Genomic DNA, 24,190 nt, shown 5'->3' with positions numbered 1-24,190 from the left:
TTTTCCAGTATATCAACACTATGAAGTCTCATTTCTACAAATATTTCATACAGAAAAATTGAATTTTCATCTGAAGATATTGAAGAATAGAAGTTAACAACATAATAATGAAAATCAACAAAAAATAATAATGAAAGAACTATACTCAATTTCCACAAGACCAGAACACAAATATGTTAGTATCAATTATGCTGGTAGAATCTCCGAGAATATTGAAAATTATTTCTCAAAATTCAATTTACAAACATCCTACACATCCAACGGAAATTTAGGAAACATATTATTTAATGCCAAACCTAAATTAGAGAAAAGGAAGAGATCTGGTATATATCGAATAGAATGTGGTGAATGCCCCGCCATATATATAGACCAAACTGGGAGAAATTTTGATACAAGGTACCACGAACATGTTATTTCGGATAAAAAATCATTAATGTACGAACATCTTCAAAATTCGAAATATAAAATAGAAAAAGATAATTCAAAGATCCTACACACATGCGAAAAAGGGAAAATGAATCTGTTGGAATCTATGGAAATAAACAGGTCAAAGAAAAATCCCATTTCTATTGTCCTAAACAACTTGATTTAAATAATAGTCCTCTCCTGAACTTATAATCCAGATCCCAAAACCTACATTATATTGAAAGCTTTGTTATGTTCATGGATTTTACAGGTATATGAAACGCAGGTACCGGGTATCACGTATATCAAATCATTTATGATAGAATAAGCAACATAGGTATAAATTACTCAGATTTAAATGTAATCAGTTAGTTATGAAAATGGTGTAATAGCCGAAACCGGTCAACAATAAAGAAATATAGTGGAAAATAGACAAAGTGTGTTTTTGTAGTGTATCCTCAGTGATCATGAATTTCCACAAACTAAACAAGTCGTCAATCGAAGAAGTAAACTTCAAGGACATAAAATAATTTTGTAGGTCTTTTTGTACACGAATATGTTGAAATATCATCAGGAATAGAAACATGGTGTAAGGAACACTCACTGTCGATATGGCTTATGAGCAATGTCGGAGGACACAGGGTCGCACATGGGGTCTTTCAGAGGAGCCATGAGAACAACACCAACCGCGGCAATGGAATAAATCACTGGTCTGACCCCTCTGGACCTGTACGTTAAGGAGATTGCGTAAATGGCCATGGTAGGATTGCGCACGGCTGGTGTAAACCTCGAAGTAGAAATGGGTCAATTGGGGCTTAGCCTATGGCGAGATCCGCTTACTCCGCAACCTCTGCTGCAGGCAACTAGGGATGCAATTGAACCCAGGTTTGTGTTCAATAAATCCTACAAAATACAAATGAAACAGAACACAGAGTCAGATGCTACAAATGCAATACGCATATATACAGGCGGCTCAAAAACCTAGGAAGATTCAGGATGTAGAGTGTACTCCAGATCACTAAACCTAAGGATTGAGTGAGGAATGGGAAAAATACCAGCGTGGTTCAAACAGAACTGGCTGGCATCTCAATCGCCACAAAAAGAAACAACCACGAAAGGAATTTCTGGCAAAAACATAACAATCTGCACTGATAGTAGACAAGCCCTATTAGCTTCGAATAGACAACGTTTTTACCTCAGGGTTAGTACTAGAGTGCCACCAAGATTCAGCCAAAGCCTCGGTAGATAATAAACTTATCCTGAAGTGGAAAAAAGGGCACGACAGGAGTAAAGGTAATCGCATTGCTGACACTCCAGCCAAGGAAGCAGCTGTACTGAGAATTTTAGGACCCAGTGACACCTACGGATCACCCTGGACGACCTAGCGCCGATGAAATATCTGGCGATGACCAGGAAAAATCTACGCTCAACAGTATGATTTCTGACTGACCAATGTCAACTAAGGAAACACCTCCATAATATGGGGTAAGTGGACACACCTTTATGCAGGATGTGTGAACAGATGGATGAAGCTGTCACACATGTCCTATGCGAGTATCCGGAGTTATCGTCAATGAGAGAGTATGTGTTCGGCGAGTCTTAGCCTACATCTGTCGATATAAAGGAGATGTCTCTTAGTGACCTGTCCACCAAAAGAACAGGATGGACGATGACCTAGTAGGACAACTCCTCGGGAGGATGTACAATGGGTCATATGTGGATTAAGTGCTGTGGATCTACACTGGCTAGTATAAGTATAAACTTAATCTGCTTTATCTTCAAGTACCAACAATTATCGATATAGCTGGTGCATGCAGACGGGAAGAATTAACAAAAATATCAATTGATCTAATAAATCTAAGAACTTTTGTTGAAAATGGGTAAGAAAACATGCAGTTTCACAGGCAATAGTTATACTTATGGCCATCCCATACTCCACATAACATTCGTGAATTACAAAAAAAATGTTCAATTCAGCCTATTGCTATCGACAGTTTTGAGAATTCCAGATAAAGAATCGCAGAATTTTCGAATTCACCCTATTCTAAAAATTACACAGGCCATAGCTTTTGTTAAACTTCAGCGATGTTATTTGCTTGTAATGGTGGAAACGTCTCAAATTTGCAGAGACACGGGGGTTGAAAGTCTACAAATATCGCTGAAGGATACATAAACAATTCAATTTCGAACATAATTAGAATAGTCATTACCATTCAAAAATTATCAGATGAAAACAACCCATTTAAAGTGGAAACTCTACCTTACTTCATTGAAACGTTTTTAAATATACCAAGCAGTTTAAATAAATTGAATCTCAATAACAGCATTTGCTGGAATTTTCATATAAATATCAATACAAACAAGTTCTGTTCGAATTTCAACATTAAATATAAGTAGGTAAGAATTGAAATGTCCAAATTTGTTTTCTACAAATAAATATAATAAACAGTCTTGTTACGATTGCCAGAAAAATAGTGTACGCAACCCGTATGGAAACAGAATTTTTATCTTCTCATCCAAAACTATTTTCCAGACTCTTTGAAAGTATTTACCATCACAAACTAGCGACCCTAACTGGCTTCGCTTGGATAGCAAAATATAGGTATAAACTTACTTTTATCTGTCATGATATCGCATCAATCTGTTTCAATGAAATTCACTTGGAGAAAATTATGTTCGGTTTGTTAGACCGCTTTAATTTGTTTTCTCGCGCGGTAATTTTAACTTTATAACTCCTATGATATCAATTTGAATAATATAGTGTGAATGGAAAATTTGATACACATGAAATGCTTAAGGCACGTATTTATTTGAATAAGAAAAATTGCATATCCGTCCACATAGCTTTCCAATTACTACATTATACGTGACCATTGATTTCTACATTGAAATTGGTATAGAAGGTACTGTCTTTGAAAGATCGACATATCCAATCAAGAACTTTTTTGCAGACTTATGAAAGAGGTGTGAGATAATATAAACAAAAAAAACAACAAAAAAATAGAACCAAAGTACATATTTGAGGATTCGAAGTTATTGAGTTCAGGAAGTCATCATGAGCACGATTTATGTTCATCATAATCGATAAAAGAGATATAATGCATTCCATAGTTTGTAAGATTCTGGAACGTAACCTTATAACCTTCTACTCTATCTACTTTTATGTTGAAATAGAAGCCCAGAAGCAACCCAGTAAAGTGGTTAATTATTATTATTATTATTATTATCTTTCAACTAACATTCCGGAAAAACTAGTGGTAAGATGTCGATAATTATTATATTTATATCTCCTATTCCTCACATTCATCTCTCGAATAGCGAACTGCATTCTCCGCTATGGAAAAACTCAAACACGTGGTTTTTGTAGAATGTTGATCACTACATGAATGTCATACAACTTTTTGATTAACATCCACATTAAGACCGTTCTTGATTCGGTCAGAAGATAACGTCTGTGAGCCGTACCGCTCCATGAATATTCATCAGCGCACATTTGGTAATAAATTGTTTATAATTTAATGAAGTAACTGGCAAACGGTTCAGTGTGAATTATAAATGGATGTTTTTCATCGAGAAATAACGGATGAATGGGTCGCAGAAAAGTAATTCAGTCGGTGTAATATCTTGAAAGAATTCAATTGAATTGAACAACCGAATTCATATATGTTCAAAGAAAATACGTGTGCCCAACAAATTTCCAATGGTGGTCAATAATCCACAGATATTCCTTTCATTAAATACCTTTCAAAATATATTTCTTCAATGACTTTTTACATGTAGGTAACTTCCAAATTTGTAAAGTGATTCACATTTTCAAAATTGGTACTTTACTTGGTTATTACCATCCAGCAACTGTTTCTTCAATATTCCTCATCTTAGACACCAGAGATTCGACTCAGATATATGCCTAATTTTTCTTTCATATCAGTCTCACATCAGCCTGTCCATAAAGAAGGTTTCCGTTTTCTCCTGAATAAAAATCTTCCCAATACATAATGAGACAATCCAGAACATTCAAGAGTATCCACAACTTTCCAGGACATCACGGCACATTTTGTCACGTGATAGAATGTTTGGAAACTATCCGCAATGTTCGGGAACATCGGGAAATATCTGAGGTCAATGTGGAACGATCAAAGGAGTTATATGCCCTTTATTCATTCCAGAAAGTTCCAGAAATTCCAGAAAATTCTGGAATATTCAACTTGCGAATGGTATCAAATTATTTTGTTCAAAAGAGATTCCTCTAATGGCTGACCTTTTTCTATTTTCACCCATTTGCTTTCGGACCCAATTTCAAAGTTCTTGCAGTCTATGTCACATGCAGAAGCTAGTAGGTACCGAAAAAATATGAAGATATCCTTGAATAATGATGATAATGATATTCTTTATTTAGTAGGACATAGGATTACAAAAAAATGAGAAGATCTATCAAATACGCTACAACATTTCCTATGCAAACTGAAAAGGCGGAGTCCATCTTCGGTCTTCCGCTCAACCTTTGGACAAGCAGAACAAAAGATCGCAAAATTGTGATACAGTAAAGACATGCGTGATTTAAATAACCACTTTCTAGATATTAGAGGAGTTTAGAGGAGTTCATGAATTGATAGATAGATAGATAAATTTATTCAGGTAATTACATGTTTTGATAATGATATAACATTGAATGATTAATAAACAATTTGAAGGCTGAGCTCTACTTAAGCGGAGCTTGAGTTGTAGTATTAACCTATAAACAAACGTTGATTAAATATGTTCACATACATAGGTATACACATATATACACATGCATATATACACACTTATGTACACATATACATACATAAACACATAAATATAATATGAGGTATCATTATTGCGTAATAAAGCAAACACTCATACTGACAATGTAAATACAAATAGTTGGAAGAAAGGAAAACTGGTGGAAAGAGAGAGTAATAGTCGAAGAGGAGGTGACGTTAGATTGTTCAACTAATTCAAGATATTACCTAAAATAGGATGTAGTTTACATCGATAGCCTAGAGAAAACTTCGATTAGGAATCCAGTTCATAAACAGATTTCAATGTCATAGTTTTGATTCACATGTTCTTTCAGTTTTGATTCGAATTTTTATTTATTGGAGGTTGTTCTAATGTCTGATAATCCAGTCATTCAAGCTTAAATTAGGTGAGAATCTCGGAATTCGAGATACCCAGCTGTAAGTCTGTAAATACTTGTATATTGACAGCTTAAAAGTTGTCTCAAAACCTACATATGGTAGGATGTAAGCAACTATTAAATTTCAAGGTCAAAGGTCACAAAAATCGGTTTTTTGCGCTTTTTTTGGAAATATCTCATTTCCTATGGGTTTTTTGCTATTTGTATTTATTATCAATATTGTAGAAAACAAAATTCTCTACAAATTTTGTTTGAAAAAATTTTTTATACGGTGAACCGTTTTCGAGATAGAGGGCGTAGAGCACGCGGTAACAGCATCACTTCAGGTCAACCGGTGCCTCCGGTCGAAAATGCGCCATATATAGTTGATGAACTATCGATAAATCAATGATTATAAATATTTGTCAATTTTTATTAACTATTATATTATATTTTATCATTTTCTTCATGCATTAAATCTATGTCTATTCAATAATACTGATAACCGTTTACTAAAATTAAAAAATGATTAAGAGAAAAACTTAAACCGTGTATATTATCAAGTTCAAACTTGGTTAGGACATGATTTGGAACCCCAGGTATGAGGTTGGGCAATGCGAAACGATTTTCTGGAGCCTATCATAACAATTTTACCACCTGCTCCAGAAGATTTGCTAAATACAATTTTCTCCAACTGCATAATTATGATTTATATGGGGTGTGGAGTTATTATGCATCTATATGCAGTGATAAGTGTATACTTTCCTCACATCAAATAAGTCTGATTTTTTTGTATAGTGCTACAGAGGAGTATCTTATTTTACTATTGAAAATGATTTTCAGGATAATATTTTGCATCACCCCTAGATCATGTAACAGGCTTTTGCTGACGTCACACCATATTATAATGCAATATCTCAGAACTGATTCAGTGAGTGAGATTTCTGAGTTGGTAGAATTTATAAGATAATCGGTTGTTTAATCGGTCTGATCTACATATTCGTCCCATCGTAGATGTTGGTCTACATACACACCAAGATTTTTCATGTGCATATCATTGGGGTTTGGCAGATAGGTTCATGTATAGTGGACCTTATTCTTGTAAAGTTGATCTTTATTTGTGGGAGTGAACGTTACGTATTTAGTTTCAGCGATGTTAAAGACCAGAATACTTGTGTTCAACCAAGAGAAAACAGATGTGAGTCCTCTTTCAGCTCTCTTAAAGACGTCTTCCAACGTATCACCTAGAAATGACAGAGCTGTATCGTCTGCATGAAATTTAATGCTGCTTTGGATGTTTTGAAGTTTGTAAATTTCATTAAAGTAATAAGAACAAAATTGGGCCTAGTACTGTCCCCTGGGGAACTCCCATGGTTATAGGTAGTGGACCACTATAAATATTGTTGATTTTAACACTCTGATTTCTGCCAGATAAGTAATTTTCAAAAAGTTTAAGGGTGATTCCTTTTACTCCAATGATTTCTAAACGCCTCATTAAGATATGATGATTGACAGTATCAAAGGCTTTCGCCAAATCTAAAAACACTGTTGGGCACTTTTTCCAATATTGAAATCATTCCATATACTATGAACCAATTGAAAGACAGCATTTTCTGTTAATAGAATTCAAACAAATGTTTTCGAAAGGAGGAGAGTTTCATATTCTTGAAATCATTTGGAATAGCATTGTGAGTTCTCAATATATTATCAGAAAAACATGTCTCAAAAAATGATGATTTGTGTATTAGTGGTGTTATAGTACTTTTAGATCAAATATTGAGATTGTGAAAGTCAGTGTGGAACACAATCATTTTATAAAGGTAGGAGGGAGTTTGAGTAGTAATTATTTTATGATTTAAGGTGGAGTAGTGAAGTTTCGGCGAGATTTCATATTTAGCCAGCCGGCTTCTCGTAGCTTCTGACTAATGAGTTGATGCCTACAAATACCATAGATGAAGCGGAAACAATAGCTTTGGATTCTCTGGATTTTTTGCGTAGATGTTGCCGTAAGACAATAGCTATAGACCGTATCGTAATAAGTAAAGCTAGAAAAAACTAGAGACTCGGAAAGTATTCTTTTTAAATTCAAATTCATAGTTACACAAAATCAAAAAAAATCACTTTCCATATACTTTTACGAATGCATTCCGACACATGCGCTTCGAATCGTAAGGAGTTTTCTATCCAGAGCCCAAGATTCTTCCCCACATCACAAAACTGTACAGGAATGTTATTGATAGTAACCCAAAATTTTTTTGTGAAGAAGTATGTCATTTCGCCTCCCGAACAGCATTGCCTAAGATTTTTTGGATTCAATGAGAGAGAATGATCTTTGAATATTTTGAAAATACTTCGTTAATCATCTGACAACCATTCACTATGTTTGAAGGGTGGATGGAATATATCACCTGAGTATCATCCCCAAAATGGATCCCTGTGGAACTCCACATGTCAACAAATTTGTTAGTTTATATTCTGGTATTCTCAAAAATTATTCATCATGAATTGTTACTCTAAATGTAAATGGAGAATTTTCAACTGTAAGTTCATTTGAAGTTATATCGATTCATCCAAAACCGATGATTTTTTTTATCTAATGATGAATGTTACTGTTTTGATCCAGTAAAATGGATCCACTCCATATCATTCTTCACACACACGCTTTGGAGTTTTCAGCTGCCTCTTGCTCCATTTCCCCACTCGCCTTGATTTCAACCCTTTCGCCAAATCTCTCCCCGACACAATGAAGGAAGCTTCCCGTGTTCTTTTATGCCGGCGTTTTTAATCTTTCTACTGATGAGTTTTCAGGATATTTCAATCATTTCAAAGAGAAAGTGGTTTTTGATTATGCTTCAAACTCGATATGTGTGGTTGAACTGATTACTTTTGGAATGGAAAGAGAAATGTTTAACGCCAACGGAAATGGAATATGGATGATTGCTATGAAAAGTAATAAATAGTAATAGATTCGCTTTGCGATGAGTGAAAAATTTCTATTTCTCCACTTTCTCTCAAAGAATAATCAGCAATTTGGGCCAATCATCATTTTGAACATAAAGGAAACGTAACACAAGGAACGTAAATCTGTCAAAAAATTAATGAGCATCAGAAATATTTTTTTGGAATCAATAAATTCGTATTTTCATGAATCAGAGAGGATTTTCCATCAATAAATCTATGCAGAGTTTGCGTCTACAAGCCTTATTTCCATGAAGAATTCACACAAAATATCTTCAAGATGCTATGAAGGTGGTGTCCAACGAGTAAATATTCTCCCCTATTGCTGTTGTTGCTTCATTTTTGAACACAACTGAATTCCATTACTCAACAGCAGAATTGAAATGTTAAATCCTACATGCTATCATACTTTCCGTCAAGATATATGTGGATTTCCTCTATATTCGATCCAAATTCGTTTCTACGCAATTCATATTTCTCGGGTTAAAGAGATGAAACACTGAATTTACGATTGGAAAATGACTTGCTTGGTCATTTTTTCCATCATAGCAACGAACAAATAATTCACAACCAAAATCCGTATGTTTAGTTGACTAAGGTCAGAATTCATTCTGACAGACTAAGATGATCCCTTTAGTTTCCAAACTTAAACTCACTCTATCTAGAAAACGTGACTCAGGTGCTCTGAGTCACGTTTTCTAGAATGTTGTTGAAGGAGACCTCAGCCGGTTGGACAACACTAGCTCACTCAGTTTTGCCACAACCTTGTTCGTATCGGTCTCTGTCTCTAACGCTTGTTGTATAAATCATATGCGTTTCAATTGAGCATCGTGTCAACGTGACTTCTGAAATGAACCCCGATGAATCCACAACATACTTTTATCCTCTCTTATAACAAGTATATGAGAATGAATATGTGACACCTGCACAGGTTTTGGGTAGTACAGAAGCGATACACACTGTCTTCCGAGAGTCCGAGTCTCGGCATATGATGATTCAAATGACAGTGACCTGTGAGAAGGCCTGTTAGACATCGTAGTTCATCCCTACTGTAGTCCAACAAATGTTTAGTATCAAGCTTCGAAGGGTACTATACAGGTGTTCAATGTTTGTTTGGCAAAGCCTGAAGCGATGCCGGTTTTGAGTAGAATAAGCGTTTCAAAGTAAGGCGAAAGAACTTTGAAGACATCCTTTGGAAAGCCATGTCGTGTGCGACTAAGAAGGAAATGACTAAAGGTCTGGGAGAACAAGTCGTGGATGCTCCATAAGAACAATGTTCCAACACATATGCACTGATTCTTACATAATTTTCAACAAGCTTGGGATTCCATTGTTGACATATTCGACCTGCTCGCCAGATATAGCTCCATGTGATCATTTTATGGTCCTGGAAGTGAAACCAAATTTGATGACAAATGTGACAAAGACTATCAATATTCTTTCAGGGAATGATTTGAAACTCTGTTTTGAATACTAAAAAAATTCCAACTGAAAAGTGAAAGAATATTGGAGGAAAGTATATTGGAGGGAATACTGTGAAAGTAGTGAGAAAAAAAAAAAGAGTAACATGAAAACTCTGATATTTTCGAGACAAACCTTGTATATCTTGTTCAACAATACCCAATCTCACTCGGTTCAAAAATTCTTTCAAAAACAGCTCATTATAAGAATCAAGATAGTCGCCCGAAGTCTCTTCAGGAATTCTCTCCTCGAATTTCAGGCATTATGACGGACCCCCTATTAATCAGCGCATAATGCTGAAGAACCCTCGAGAATACGAAACAATGCTCTCCAGAGATCACTTGATGAAGTTCGAAACCCCATTATCAAATTAAGAAATGACGAAGTTGACTGTAAATAGGTAACTCAATACGAGGAATTTCAATAGCAAAAATAATGATAAGAACGGAATTGTATTGAGGGAAGCTGGGAAATTTTGGTTTGTAAAGTTCCAGTGAATATTAAAGAAGTTCTGAAGTTTGATGGGTTCGACTGAAAGGGAGAAGTGAAATCTGTAGCAACTGGATAGATTTCAATTTCAATTCAAATCAAATCACTTTCAGGGTATTGTTTCAATTCCTTGTAGATTGTTTTATATAATATTATACTATTTCGAAAAAGCCACCAAAGTCTTTGGGTGCTTTATCTGGTTTAGGTACTATTTTATCAAATGAGTACTTATTCATAAAATTCTCTCGAAAATGAGAGTTACTGAAGATCATTTTGTAACTCCGAAAAGGTTAACCTTCGGAAGGTCACGCAGAAATACCTATGTTAACACATGAAAAACACATTGCTGATGATGTGCCTCAGGGATCCATTCTGTGATCTTTTCTGTATTTACTATTTGCAAATGATCTATTAGTATATCTAAATGGAAATTCTGCCACTCACTGTATATGTTACGCTGATGACACGAATATACTGGTTATTGAAGATGACCTAAACACTGTTATAAATATAGCTGAAAGCACTTTCAGTAGAGTTATCACTTGGTGTGAAAAAAACAACTTGATAATGAATAAAACAAAAACTAGTATGTTAGAATTCATCGAACTGCTCTCTACCAAAATAGTTTTGAATATCAGTGATGCGAACTGTATAACAAACTTCCCGACGATAATAAAGTTTCAGAAAATGTACTCTTGTACAAATGTTTCTCTTGTACAAATGTACAAGAGAAAAGTTAAGCAAATCTTATTGTTAAAAAACTGCTACACTTTTGAGGAGTTTCAGCCGTTACATTATTTTCATGTGAAGTGTACGGTTTATTTAATATACACCTTTTTAATTCATACACACGTAGAATTGGTAACTTTAATATAATTTATATTTATACTCTATATTATTTGTAATAATTGTTTGTGACGTGGATATCCTATACACACCCAGAGATATTTAATCATTCTAGTCATTTCATGTGTATAAACATTTTCTTACATCATTTCTCTACTTGCATTCATTGACGTTTTTCTCTTTTTCATTTGCATTATCACAATGTTGATGTGCAAACTAATTTGTGAAAATGAAGAAATTATTAATAATATTATTATCATTATTATTATTATTTTCACTACTGTTGGAAACGTGATCAATTTTGGATTTTTCCAACCCGAAAAGAACAAATTTCATCTTGATAAAACTCAATCTCTCTATAATGAAGTTCCATAATAGTAGGCATTAATATTATTACATTGAAACGAAAACATTGTTAGCTTATGATTCTATATATTCCATCATATTAAAATTCATTGAATAATACGTAGAGTGAACATAATATTTTTATGATTTATTATTATAATTTTGTTATGAAGATTGAGGTCTGTTGCAAGACTGATGACAGTTTTGGAATTTCTGTTATAAAAACTCTAAATTAGTAAAATTATATAACAAATTGTTGTTATTTTCGTTTAATACCTACCCTAGATGAATATAAAGGAGCAATAATAAACTTTCAATGGATTCAATCCATTCCTAAGAAGTCACAATGTAGTAAACGACACAATATCAGGTATCTACAAGTCCAGGAAGAAATGTTTAAAATATTTTTTTTCGTTAACCAGCTATCGTACCCCTACGACAGCCCTCAGAAGTCGAAACTTGTGCGACTAACGAGGACTAACGAGGTCTTACCTTTTAACGTGGGATTCCTAACACGAGTTGGACGATAGCAAGTGAAAATCGAGCAATCATACTGGGGCTTGAAATATCGACTCACACATCGTCCGATTGACTGAGTGAACAAAGCACCCACGTCGAACCGCCCGGCTACCGACCGACTGAGGTCAGTAGCCGGGCGATTTGTTCAAGTGGGATTTGTTCAAGGACTGAAACAAGAGAAATATCATTATAAATCACTTTGATTCAGTGCTGTGAATATGAGCAATTTGAAAATCGAAAGCAGTCAAAGCAAACGCAAACGTTTGTTTCGAGATTATTTTTCTTTTCTGTGATTCGAAGTTTATATGGAAGTAGCTGTTTCCAGGTTATTACAAAAAGTTTTCCCAATTTCGGTATAGAGCTGTGTTGCATTTTTAGGAATAACTCTCATTGTGATATTCGTGAAAGTCAATTTTTTAGTTTCATTTTGTTTTTATCCCTAAAACTTCAATCATGTCTATGAGTTATTTCTTTTTTCATCGATTCATCTGACGAATTGCTTGATTAAACTTACCCTGCTCGACCTACACAACCGATAAAGCTGATATATCGTTTTCAATAAGCATTTCCTATGCATATGAGTCGTGTATATTCCCAAATAAATATGCTGTCAAATTTTATTGTTCTTATTTTTCATCTTTATTGTTGCATCATGGCAAACATAACATTCTGCGTATCGCAAGTGATGTATGTTATGCAGAGCGTGTATTAAATTACAGGCAACATTTCCATAACAAATGTTTAGCACTATATATTTTCGTGTTTGAATTGAATTTTTATCCGTCCTTTATTCCGATGCGAATATTCGATTTGTCAGTTCTGGGGTGGTTTATGCTTCGATCAGGGATGGACTACAAGATCTATAACAAAAGAGAGAGTTTTTGCATTTCAGACTCATTATTGTAAACATTGTTGGAAGCGGGAGTCATTTTTCTTACATGTATACATGAAAACTTCGATTAAGTAGATACTATTTTTCAACAACTACTTAAGCATTGGAAGACCAACTCAGGAGCCTTTTGGAGATGCAAAAAAAAGTAAAGTACAGAATAAAAATGTTTAGAAAAAGTATAATATATTGTACTCAGTAAAGAAAAAATTAATAGAATTCAATCCAAAGTACGGAAAAAATAGTTTTTAATCTTTTTTCCTGAAGCAAGATATACTTTTGAAAAAAAAAACAGAAATTCAAAAGCAATACGAAGGTCTACAACTTTTTATATGCATGAATTTATTTCACATAAAGTGTCCTTGAGTAACACTATACGCCCACATACCCCACTGTCGTCCCCATATGAACGACAACTCTCAGAAATTGAGAAATTTGTGCTAGCTAAGGACTAACTAGGTCTTACCTTTCAACTTGTGATTCCTAACACATCTATTGAAAACACTTTCCCAACACCAGAACAAAAATTATGATCTCTTGACGCGCGTTTCGCTAACCAAATTGGTGTCCTCAGGAGTTATTGTGAGATCATTATGACACATAATGAGGGGATCATTATAAGTCATAATGATTTCCTGAGGACCAAGTTCGCGTCCTGAGAAGATCATTATGACTCATAATGAGTCATTATAAGATCAGTATGACTCATAATGAGTCATTATAAGATCAGTATGACTCATAATGAGAAGATAAGTACGAGTCACAATGATATCCTGAGGACCAAGTTAGCGTCCTGAGAAGATCATTATGACTCATAATGAGGAGATAATCATAAATCATAGGGACTTCCTGAGGATAAAGTTGACGTCCTAAGGAGATAATTATGACTCATAATTATCACTCCATGAGTGATAAGGATCTCCTGAGGACCAAGTTAGCATCCTGAGGAGATTATTATGACTCATAATCAAGAGATTTTCATGAGTCGTAATGAGTCATTATAAAATCATCATGACTCATAATGAAATCATCATGAGTTATAATGACTTCTTGGGGACCAAGTTAGCGCCGTGAGCAGATAATTATGACATATGATGAGGAGATCATTTTGAGTTTCATTGATCTCCTGAGGACCAATTTAGCGTCATAAGGAGATCATTATGACTCATTATGGGTCATTATAAGATAATTATGACTCATAATGGGGAGATAATTCACGAGTCATATTGATCTCCTGAGGACCAAGTTAGCCTCCTAAGGAGATTATTATGACGCATGATGAGATTATTTTGAGCCATAATGAGTCATTATAAGATCATTATGACTCATAATAAGGAGATCATTACGAGTCATAATGATCTCTTGACGACCAAGTTAGCATCATAAGGAGATCATTATGACTCATAATGAGGCGATCATTATGAGTCATAATGATCTCCTGAGGACGCTAATTTGGTTAGCGAAACGCGCTTCGATAGACCGTAGTTTCTGTTCTGATGTTGGTGTAGTGTTTTCAATAGACCATTTGAGTTTTTGAAGTTGCTCAAATTTCTTCGATTCAGAAAACTTTTTTGGTTCCAGATTGACAGAAATTTCAGAATATTGGTGGGAGTAATCAGAAGAGCATACAGTCAAGCTCTAATTTACTCCATCATTATCACATGGAGCAGTTATGTTTACCAGAATCAAAATGTCACTCGAAGAGAATGAATGATCCCACACATTTTGCAAAGTTCAGCTTTTTAAATTTAGTTGAGAAAGGAAGTTACAGTAACAAGCTTTCTCGAATTCCGAACAAAAAAAATAGTGGCAACTTGATTGGGTAAGACGTGAGTGGATGCAAACAAGACAGGTCACAAGACAGGTCACTGAAATTTTTTGTTTCCAATGAGTTCTAGCCTCAAACGGTCTACATATCATCCGGAAGTAAGTTTTTTGGATTTGCTCTTGAATTCTTTAATTTCAAATCAACCTACATTTCACAATATCATTAAGTAAAAGTCCAATTGGAAACCTACTGTACATACACATCGAACGCTTTTTTTGTGTTTGAGATTATAAAAATGTATACGAAAACACACTTCAAATAAATGAATGTATCATCAATAGAATTGTTTGTTATTTTTTCTCTAACACTCAACTTTCAAAGCCCTCTGCGATACCGATGAATGTTTCGAAACCAGTTTGGCAATCCTTTCATCGAAACTACTAGAGAAAGGAACACCTGGAGAACTCGCATCAATGAGAAATAGCGTTAAATTGAGCACCACCTTTTGTTGGCCGAATGCATATCTGACAAAGGGACCCTCGCGTATTCCAAAATGTCAAGGACAACCATCTTAATCTTCCGAATATAGGTCGAACACGCGAAGGTCTTGTTAGTGGGTTCATGGTACACGGTTGCCAAATGTTTATTCGTCAGCGATTAAGAAATTCATTTATCTTTTCAAATGTTCTGAATAAGCATTAACAAACATTATGAAGAATGCGATTTCTTTACAAAATTGGTGAATGATTTGTGTTTTATTCAGCTGCATAAAAAAGAAATTGACATAAATGGTGTATAGCTACTTACACTGAACCTTCCACAAATCAAAAAAATTGGATTATCAATACACTGGTCCCACCACCGATGAAATAGAAACGGAGACTCATTCTGTCTGTCTGTAATTGAGAAAATGTTTTTTGTGAATTCAGGTTTTTTTGCTGGCGATCATAATTTTTTGCCCATACAGGCTATCTCTGATACCCATAAGTTGCGAGTGAGAGTAGCCTCAGGTCTAACTTTTTCAGTGGAATCATATTAATGTTGCCATCAACTAAACCTCAAGGAGAGTTACTGTTCATGCCCTGTTCCCAAAACACCAATTCATTCGAAGGGTGGGCAAGTACTATCAACCAATGACTCCTCTCCACAACTGTCATTGAGCCCGAAAAAAGTTTAACTTGAATGAAGAATGACAACCTTCTGAAATTGTTCAGCTGAAATTTCCACCGTTTTGAGCTGGTATCCTCTTGTAATTGAAATTAATGAAAGCATCATTCAACCTAGGACTGTTATGATCAAAATAATAAATTAACCTTCTACTCCATATGCTTTTTTTCTTCTTTCGACGATATTTGCACCCGACAGAGCACCAACTTCATTGACGAATATAGCCCCATTCAATGTGGTGATATAGCACTCTTGGAGGCCATGTTTCATTGGTGGATATAGGATGACACCGCATGAGCTCAACACGCTGGACTGAAACTTTGATGTGGTCCTTCTGTTGAACGGGTTTCAACTAGATGGAAAAGTTGTGACCAGCCAGTTCAGTGTCGAAAACCTAATCAATTTCATTAGCAGCTCGGATAGCTGCCTTTAAAAGGAACGCTTTGACCTCTTCATTTCCATAGTCATCGAGCTACTGATGACGTTACAGGAACCAGCCAGAACCAATGTGTAATTAGTACACCATAAACTCAAAACAGTTCAAGACCTCCCAGTTGTCCGGTATATTGAACGATTCAGGATGCAATCCTGGGTCTTCACGTTGGTAAACTTAACTAGGTTTTCACATACACTTGACTTTTGTTTGAAGGTGATTGGCAATGTTTCATGATGAATTGCACTAGTTCGGACTTCAATTGTCTAATATGTAAAATGATTTGAAATCCCTGAAGCAACTAAAAAAAAAGAATTAAAAATGAATAGCTGGAAATAACAGTTATACTGAACAAAAAAACCTGAAATGAAATAACAGTGAAATAAAATACAAGTGAAAATAGAAGAATTGAACAAAAAATAAAAATTAAGGAATAAACATGAAAATAAAAATAAAAATTAAATGTTAAGAGATTCCAAGCTAACTTAATTCACGACGTTTCGATTGTTTGTATCTACAATCGTCTTCGGGTAATGACTGGACTGATTCCTCCTTTCACTTATCCCCGTTTTCCATTTTCGCCAAACGCCAAACGCCAAATGGTCATCTCCCACTGAACTAGTGAAGCGGAAAAAAAGGAAAGCGAGGATAAGTGAAAGTACTCGAACGACCCATAAATAGTCATCTTTCGGAGGAATCAGTCCAGTTATCACACGAAAGTGGAATTCTGTACACTTGACTCTTCTAAAAGGGTGGATTAGAATCGAAATGACGAGCAGTTATTTTGACAGCAACTTAGTTCTTAGCTTAACAAACATCGAACACCTGGATGGCAGGAAGATTTATGAACTTCTGGTAAAAACTTCCAGGATTGACTCACTCCAAGGCGTTTATTCACCCTTCGTAGCTTGATACCAAATAGTTGTTGGATTCCAGTAGAGATTAACTACGATAACTAACAGGCTATCTCGCAGGTCACTGTCATCTGAATTATCATATGCAGACACTCGGACTTTCGGAAAAGAGTCTGTTTCGCCTCTGAAATAGCAGCGCATATACTTTGTGCCTGCCCCGCTGGGGACCGAATCAGGTTTCCAGAATCTGGCCCAGCCGTACTCTTTCCGTATGACCTGAAATATCACTCACTGTACAAACTGATCAAATTCGCTAAGAAGCTGGATTCATTTGATTGATTGTGAATAGGTGTGAGTCACACTGAAACCTTACGGGTTGCGGCGGAGGATCGAATAGACCCACTTACTTTCAACCTCACCCAACCTAACCTAGTTCTTACCCAACAGTACCAATTACCGGATGTGACGGAATTTGTACTTGCGGCGAAGAAAGATTTCCATTGTCATTAGCTCTTCAGTGTAGCGTTGCTTCACCCCAAGGTGGGTACGCAACTCTCCGGCGTCTAGACGTTATAGAATACTTCAGTTTATGAGATCTCCATGAATCATCCTTTGTCCCTTCTTGGGATGGATATTTATCTATTTCAAAGTCCACACCGATAGCATGCGTATATTCTTCTACCACGTTCGAGGACTGATGTATATCATGATCTTCGCAGGTATACATGACTGATCTTATGCTTCAGGTCTCCAAGGTGCTTCATCTGTTTTCACGAGTAGAGTAGAGGATAATGGCAGTAGTGGAGTACAGAGAAGAAGGTACTGGGAAAATCACCCTGGAATGCATTCCTTCTGGAAGTAACCGGTTCTCCATTGGACTCTACCTTGACCAGATGGTATGGTGAAGGAAGTCTTCCGGGGCTGTATAAATTGTTCGAGTAATCCCACTATTTGGTTTGGTGTGTACCGCAAAGCGTTACGGTAATAGATCTGAGTCATAAAGGAGTTGAGTTCAAACTACAAAATGCGTTATAAATCTTTCGATGAGCAGGTTCACCTTGTAATCAGCCATATCTCTTACTGATCCTCTCTGCTCCCAGTAAAATACTGGGTCAACTGCGTCAACTTACAGCATGATACGCAATTCTTTGAAATAGACATATATCCGTTTTCAGGAATCAGAATGGTCCACTCCTTGATAAACCCACCAGGAATATGTTGCTTCCATCAGGCAAATAATTGAAAATTTTGATAGGATTGCAATGCCTACCTGAAATTGTCATCATTGACAGATATTCACAGGTAAAAGGAAAATAACAATCGGAAGAATTTGAAAATGTAAAAATGAGGTGGGGAACTTTATGATCATTAGACTCCAACAAATTTTCGGATGAGGACTCAAGAGGGTCTGACAACAACTGAGTAAAGAAAAGGACGAGATGTGCAGATGGATTCCATTATGGAACCCAGTGCAGACATTGTACTGAGACTGAAAATTTTCCTCACGTCTTGGGATCTTTTTCATTTAGACAACACTGTACATCACCCCATTCGTCACCTAAAAGCCACCATATAATCTAAATAATTCTGGTTTATGAACAGCTTCCAATATCAGAATTGACATTATAGCAATAGACAGAAGGAGGGATATTGCATTCATATTGGACCCAACAATGAGATTCGAAATAGGTGATTCTCAACCTACTGAAGTTGACACAGAAAAAAATATATGAAACAATTATCAAATTCAGGAATGAATATGAAATTAATGGTGAACTAATAGTTATTGGTCTTTTCAATGGTGCCAGAGAAACATTTTTCAAATTTTCTGTTGCTTTTGCCAAATAGCTCAAACTTTCTATGAAAACTGTGAAATTTATCTCCCTCGTAACTTTGATAAAAACTTCAAGAACACATATTTCTTGGAATTTTCAATTATTTCATGTCATTGTTATAATTCATGTTAATATATTTTTTATTCATTATTTTTCACTATTGTTATAGTTATTTACGAGCCCCATTTATTGTTGGAATGTTATTGCAAATTTTTAGTAAACATATATATTATTTTTTATTTTTGTTTACCTGAATATATTATTACTTTGATGCGGAATTAAAAAAAAATACTGGCAGGTAATTGCTACATCTGAATCTTGGAAAATCTGATTTTCTCGTCTTGAAATCGATGTGCACATCTCCCGGAAAATTGGGGGGATTTCTTGCCCATTTTCCGCTTTGAAAGAGTTAAAATTAATGGGATTTCCGATCGCGCGTACAATCGGAATAAGTTTTTTAATTACCGGTATTTTATGGCCCTCTACTAATCTCGCTCTTCGGTGTTAAATTATTTAAAGAGTGATCGCTTTACTTCGGTAATTTTTCATTTTCTCGGATGACCCTTAATGAAATTAAAAAATCTGTCGTCATAAGCTTTTGTTGAGTAATCTCTCCTTCATATTTAATTACTTTTTTAATCGACTTTTTTCGGGAGATTATACCTTGAGATGTTAAATTGTTTTTAATGAAATCTTAAAGTTAATTCTCATTTCGAGGACCATCAATTCCCGTTAATAGCTTGGGTTTCATTACAACTAACGCCATATAAGGCGATACCAAAAAAGGTGAACATTATAAGTGCAGCTACATTTCTTCATTGCAATTTCACTCCAAGAACACATGTTATCACAATCCGAATAAATTTTATACCTACAAGAATGAGCACTCGTCAAAAAAAAAGTTCACAAAAAGTTAATCGTCCAAAAGCATGAAGCTGTCAGGTACTGAAAAATCTCCAAAAAGTGGAAAAAGTTCTTGTAACACGAAATAAATTTAAAGCTAGCCATACACTGGCAACTTTTCAATCTTGGTGATTGAATAGTATTGACGGTTAAAATTGGCAACACTAGCTATCGAATAGTTGCTGAATATTAGCTACAAAATGAGTTCTATTAAAATACAATTCTGGTCAAGTAGAAGTTCTCAGAAAGATATTCATATCGGAGCATAAAGCAACCATACAGCTGACAGGTTCTAAAAGTATCTGGAAGCTTCACGAGATGAGTTTAAAGCTAGTCATACACGGTCAAATTTTCAATCTCAGTGATCAAATATCCCTGTCGGTATTGAAAGCACCACTACATAGTCGCTACATAAATACAACATTTGTTAACTGGAAGTTCACAAAAAAAATAATCATGTCGTATCATGAAGCTGCCATTTAGCTGTCATTTACTGAAAGTGCACCGAAAAGTGAAAGGAATTCCAGAAACACCAAATAAATTTAGCCGTACACTGGCAACTATTTAATTTGTGTGATCAAATGGCATTTTTGAATCATGAAGCTACCATTCAGCTGTCTTTCACTGAAAGAGCTCCAAAAAGTAAAATAAATCCTTGGAACACAAAATGAATTCAACTATTGAATCTCAGTGATTATCTAGCAACTGAATTTAAAAATGTACAAGCTTTTTCGGAGTACTACAAGAAAAACTTCGGAATGCTTGTGAGCAGTACCTGTGTAGAAGTGGAGATTTACTTTGGATTCAAATCGCTTAAGGTTATATTGATCTGAAAAAAATAATCTTGGAAAGTTTATTCCATGAGGACGTCGAGCCGTTGTCCAAATGAAAAAGTCTTTCATTAGTGTAGTTTTTTTTCGGCGAGTGGAAAAATCTTTGAAACACACCTGGTCGCCCTGTAACCAGGTATTTTCAGATTTTCACCGACTAAAAAACCACTCATGAGTCAAGCAGGCTACTCTGGAACCGCCCTCAGGCATTATTTCGAAATAGCAGACTGTAGTGATGGTTCAGGGCTCTTCCTTTTTCTTCAGTACTTCATTTCTATTCATCTAGTTCTTTTCTTTTCTTTGTCAGGATGATCTTGGAGAGTTTACTAACGGCTTTCCAGTTTTGTATACTTTTAAGCATCTTCCCTATTATGTTTTTCGGTGTTAATTCTCCTATCGTCATTTCTGCGTTTCGTCTCTGTTCTTCCCAACGTATGTATTCAAAGATTGTATGTTGTACCGTATCTATCATTCCGCAATACTTGCACTCTTCTGTGTCACTCACTTCAAACCTAAACAGATACGCCTGAAAACACCCGTGCCCCGTTAGTACTTGTGTGAGAAAGTAATTTACTTCGCCCCATTTTCTGTTCATCCATGGTTCTAGGTCTCTTATCAGTCTTCTTGCTCAGTTGGCCTTTCCATCGTATACCTCCCAAGATCGTTGCCATTTTTCCATAATTTGTAACCTTGCTAACCCTTTTGATACGTTGTTTTGTACCATTGTTCTCTCTTCCGCCGGCAGATTTTTTGGCGGGTTCTTGCAATCATCAGCAGAGCTTTAGTTGATGTTGTTTTATATGCACACGCTATTTTTATGGCTGCTTTCCGTTGAACATAAAGTAATATATTCCTGCATCCTTTTTTTTTCCATGACTCTTTTCCAAATCGTTGCACCATATAGCATGATCGACTGGGCGACAGGGCATAGAATTCTTCTGCTACCTTCTCGAGGACCCCCAACGTCGGGCATTATCCTGCTTATGTTGCTTATGGCTTTTTCCGCTTTTTCTGCTATTTTTCTAACATGAGCTCCCATTTTCATATTTCGATCCATGTGGATTCCCAGGTACCTATTTGATAGATTCTTGGCTACGGATGTTCGTTTCCTCCAATTCAATTGTAATACTTTTCAGTTTTCTGCCTGCTGCCAGCAGTACTACCTCTGACTTCTGAGGGGCAAGCTTGAGTTGTTTCGCTGTCATCCACTCGACTATATCCTTCACCGTTCTATTGGAAGTTCTCACCAGAATTTCTTCATTTTTCCCCACCACCACTACGGCTAGGTTATCTGTGTAGCCTATGAGGTTAATTTCCCTAGGGAACTTCAGATTTAGTACCCCATCATAATATATGTTCCACAATGTGGGACCAATTACAGAGCCTTGTGGAATACCACAGGTGATGTTCATTTTCCCCTTGTATCATCCTACTCCCTCTCTTCAAGGTAGCTGGCAATCATATAGTACAGGTATGCAGGTATCTACATCTTTTCTTTTGATTTCGTTCAAAATCCCTTCCCATGGCGCGGAGTTGAAGTCCTTTCGTTTGCTTGGTCTGCGATGTTTTGTACCTTCGCCAGTGCATCTGTTGTTGACCTAACTTTTCGGAAACCGAACTGATTTTTATTTAGATCTTCTTTATTTTCTATTTCTCTCAAAGAGTCTTGCCTTGATCAGTTGCTCGAGGAGTTTTCCCATGATGTTCAGGATACATATGAACCTGTATGATTTACTTCCACCTTTATCGATAAGAACGAGTCTGGCTATTCTTCCATCATTTTGTTAATGATAGGTTCATTATCCTCAAAAGTGTAGTGGAAGGTGTGTTAAGATAATTACGGAATGTTGGTATCTAAAAATATGCTCATGAACTTAGATATTTTCAAAACTCGACCCAATTCGTAATGAAAAACTGCTTATGAAAATTTCCGTTTACAAAATTTTTAGTGTCTAAGAAGCAAGTGAAATACGTTGCTCTATATCGTATGGCATTGACCTGAATAATAATTACTATAAAATTTTTAATTTTTTTTTCCGAGTCGGATATAATGATGATAGGATATATAATTTCTGCTTCGGTAAGTTTGTTGGGGGTTGAAATGGAAACAATCATGTAGCTGGAATTGCAAAGGCTGTTTCTCAAAAGCTCGGACAATGTTTCAAACCAAAAAACTGTACACACCTCAGTAATTTTGATGCGTTATAAAGCTCAGATCAGACCTTTTTTTGGAGATAGATAGATAGATTTATTTGACTTTTTTACAATAAGTTTACAGCATGTCATATATCAAAAATAGTCATAGAGAAACGTGGTATATATAAATCAAAAAAACAAACTTTTTGTTACATTTAGTTTTAAAAGGACCGCACAATATAGTATAACGTACACATTAAAAATATGTTGTAAAGTAACATACTTCACAAATATAAAATATATCAGTGAAGGATTATTGTTCAATATATTAGTCAATAGATTATTAACTATTTAAAAATTCATTAATACTATAAGAACAGTGATCTAAAAGTACATTTCTAATAGCCCTTTTGAATTCAGAATTTTTCAGTGATCGCATCTCTGAAGTCAACTTGTTGTAGAGTTTCAAATTCATGGAGTTAGTTTTGGATTTTGGTAAACGAATGGTTAACAGATCTAGTATCATGTGTGTGAATATCAGAGTTGTAAGAATAGTTTCTTTTATTTTCGTGCATTTCAGAGACAGTTTGGAAAATGTAAATACATGGAAGCGTCATTATTCTCAGTTTGATAAATAAGTCACGGCGGTGCTCTCTAGGACCTACTCCGGTTATCAGGCGTATAGCCTTTTTTGAGACCTGAACATTTTTGCGGCATGGCAGGAATTACCTCATAATATTGTGCCATAACTAATTCGGGAGTGGAATAAACCAAAATATGTATTTCTCAAAATTTCTGAATTGACAATACATCGTTGCCTTCTTAGAAGAAACAAGATACTTGATAGACCTTTGTTTGAAATTTCTGTATGCATGTAACAATTGAGAGACTCATCGATTGTAATACCCAGAAGTTTACAACGTGCACCTGTTGTATAGTTGTTTGTTGAAATGAATAATTTTTGAGTCTTCTGATCATTCAATTGCATGAAGTTGGCGGAAAACCAATTTTTTGCATTGTGAATGGATTCATCTGCCATTTGTAGAAGTGTAGATAGATTTGTAGAGGTGTTGATAAAAGAAGTAGCATCAGCAAAGAGGATAGCAGGAGTATTATCAGTAGTATGTAGACAGATGTCGTTTATATATATGATAAACAATAACGGTCCAAGTACCGAGCCTTGGGGAACGCCATACTTTGTGGTTTGAAGAA

Source organism: Leptinotarsa decemlineata, unplaced genomic scaffold (genome assembly GCF_025532065.1).
Source record: "Leptinotarsa decemlineata unplaced genomic scaffold, Ldec_3_MD MMD2_tig00000576_RagTag_RagTag, whole genome shotgun sequence".
Taxonomy (NCBI): domain Eukaryota; kingdom Metazoa; phylum Arthropoda; class Insecta; order Coleoptera; family Chrysomelidae; genus Leptinotarsa; species Leptinotarsa decemlineata.
The sequence above is the reverse complement of the archived record's forward strand: the minus strand, read 5'-3'. Positions refer to the sequence as shown.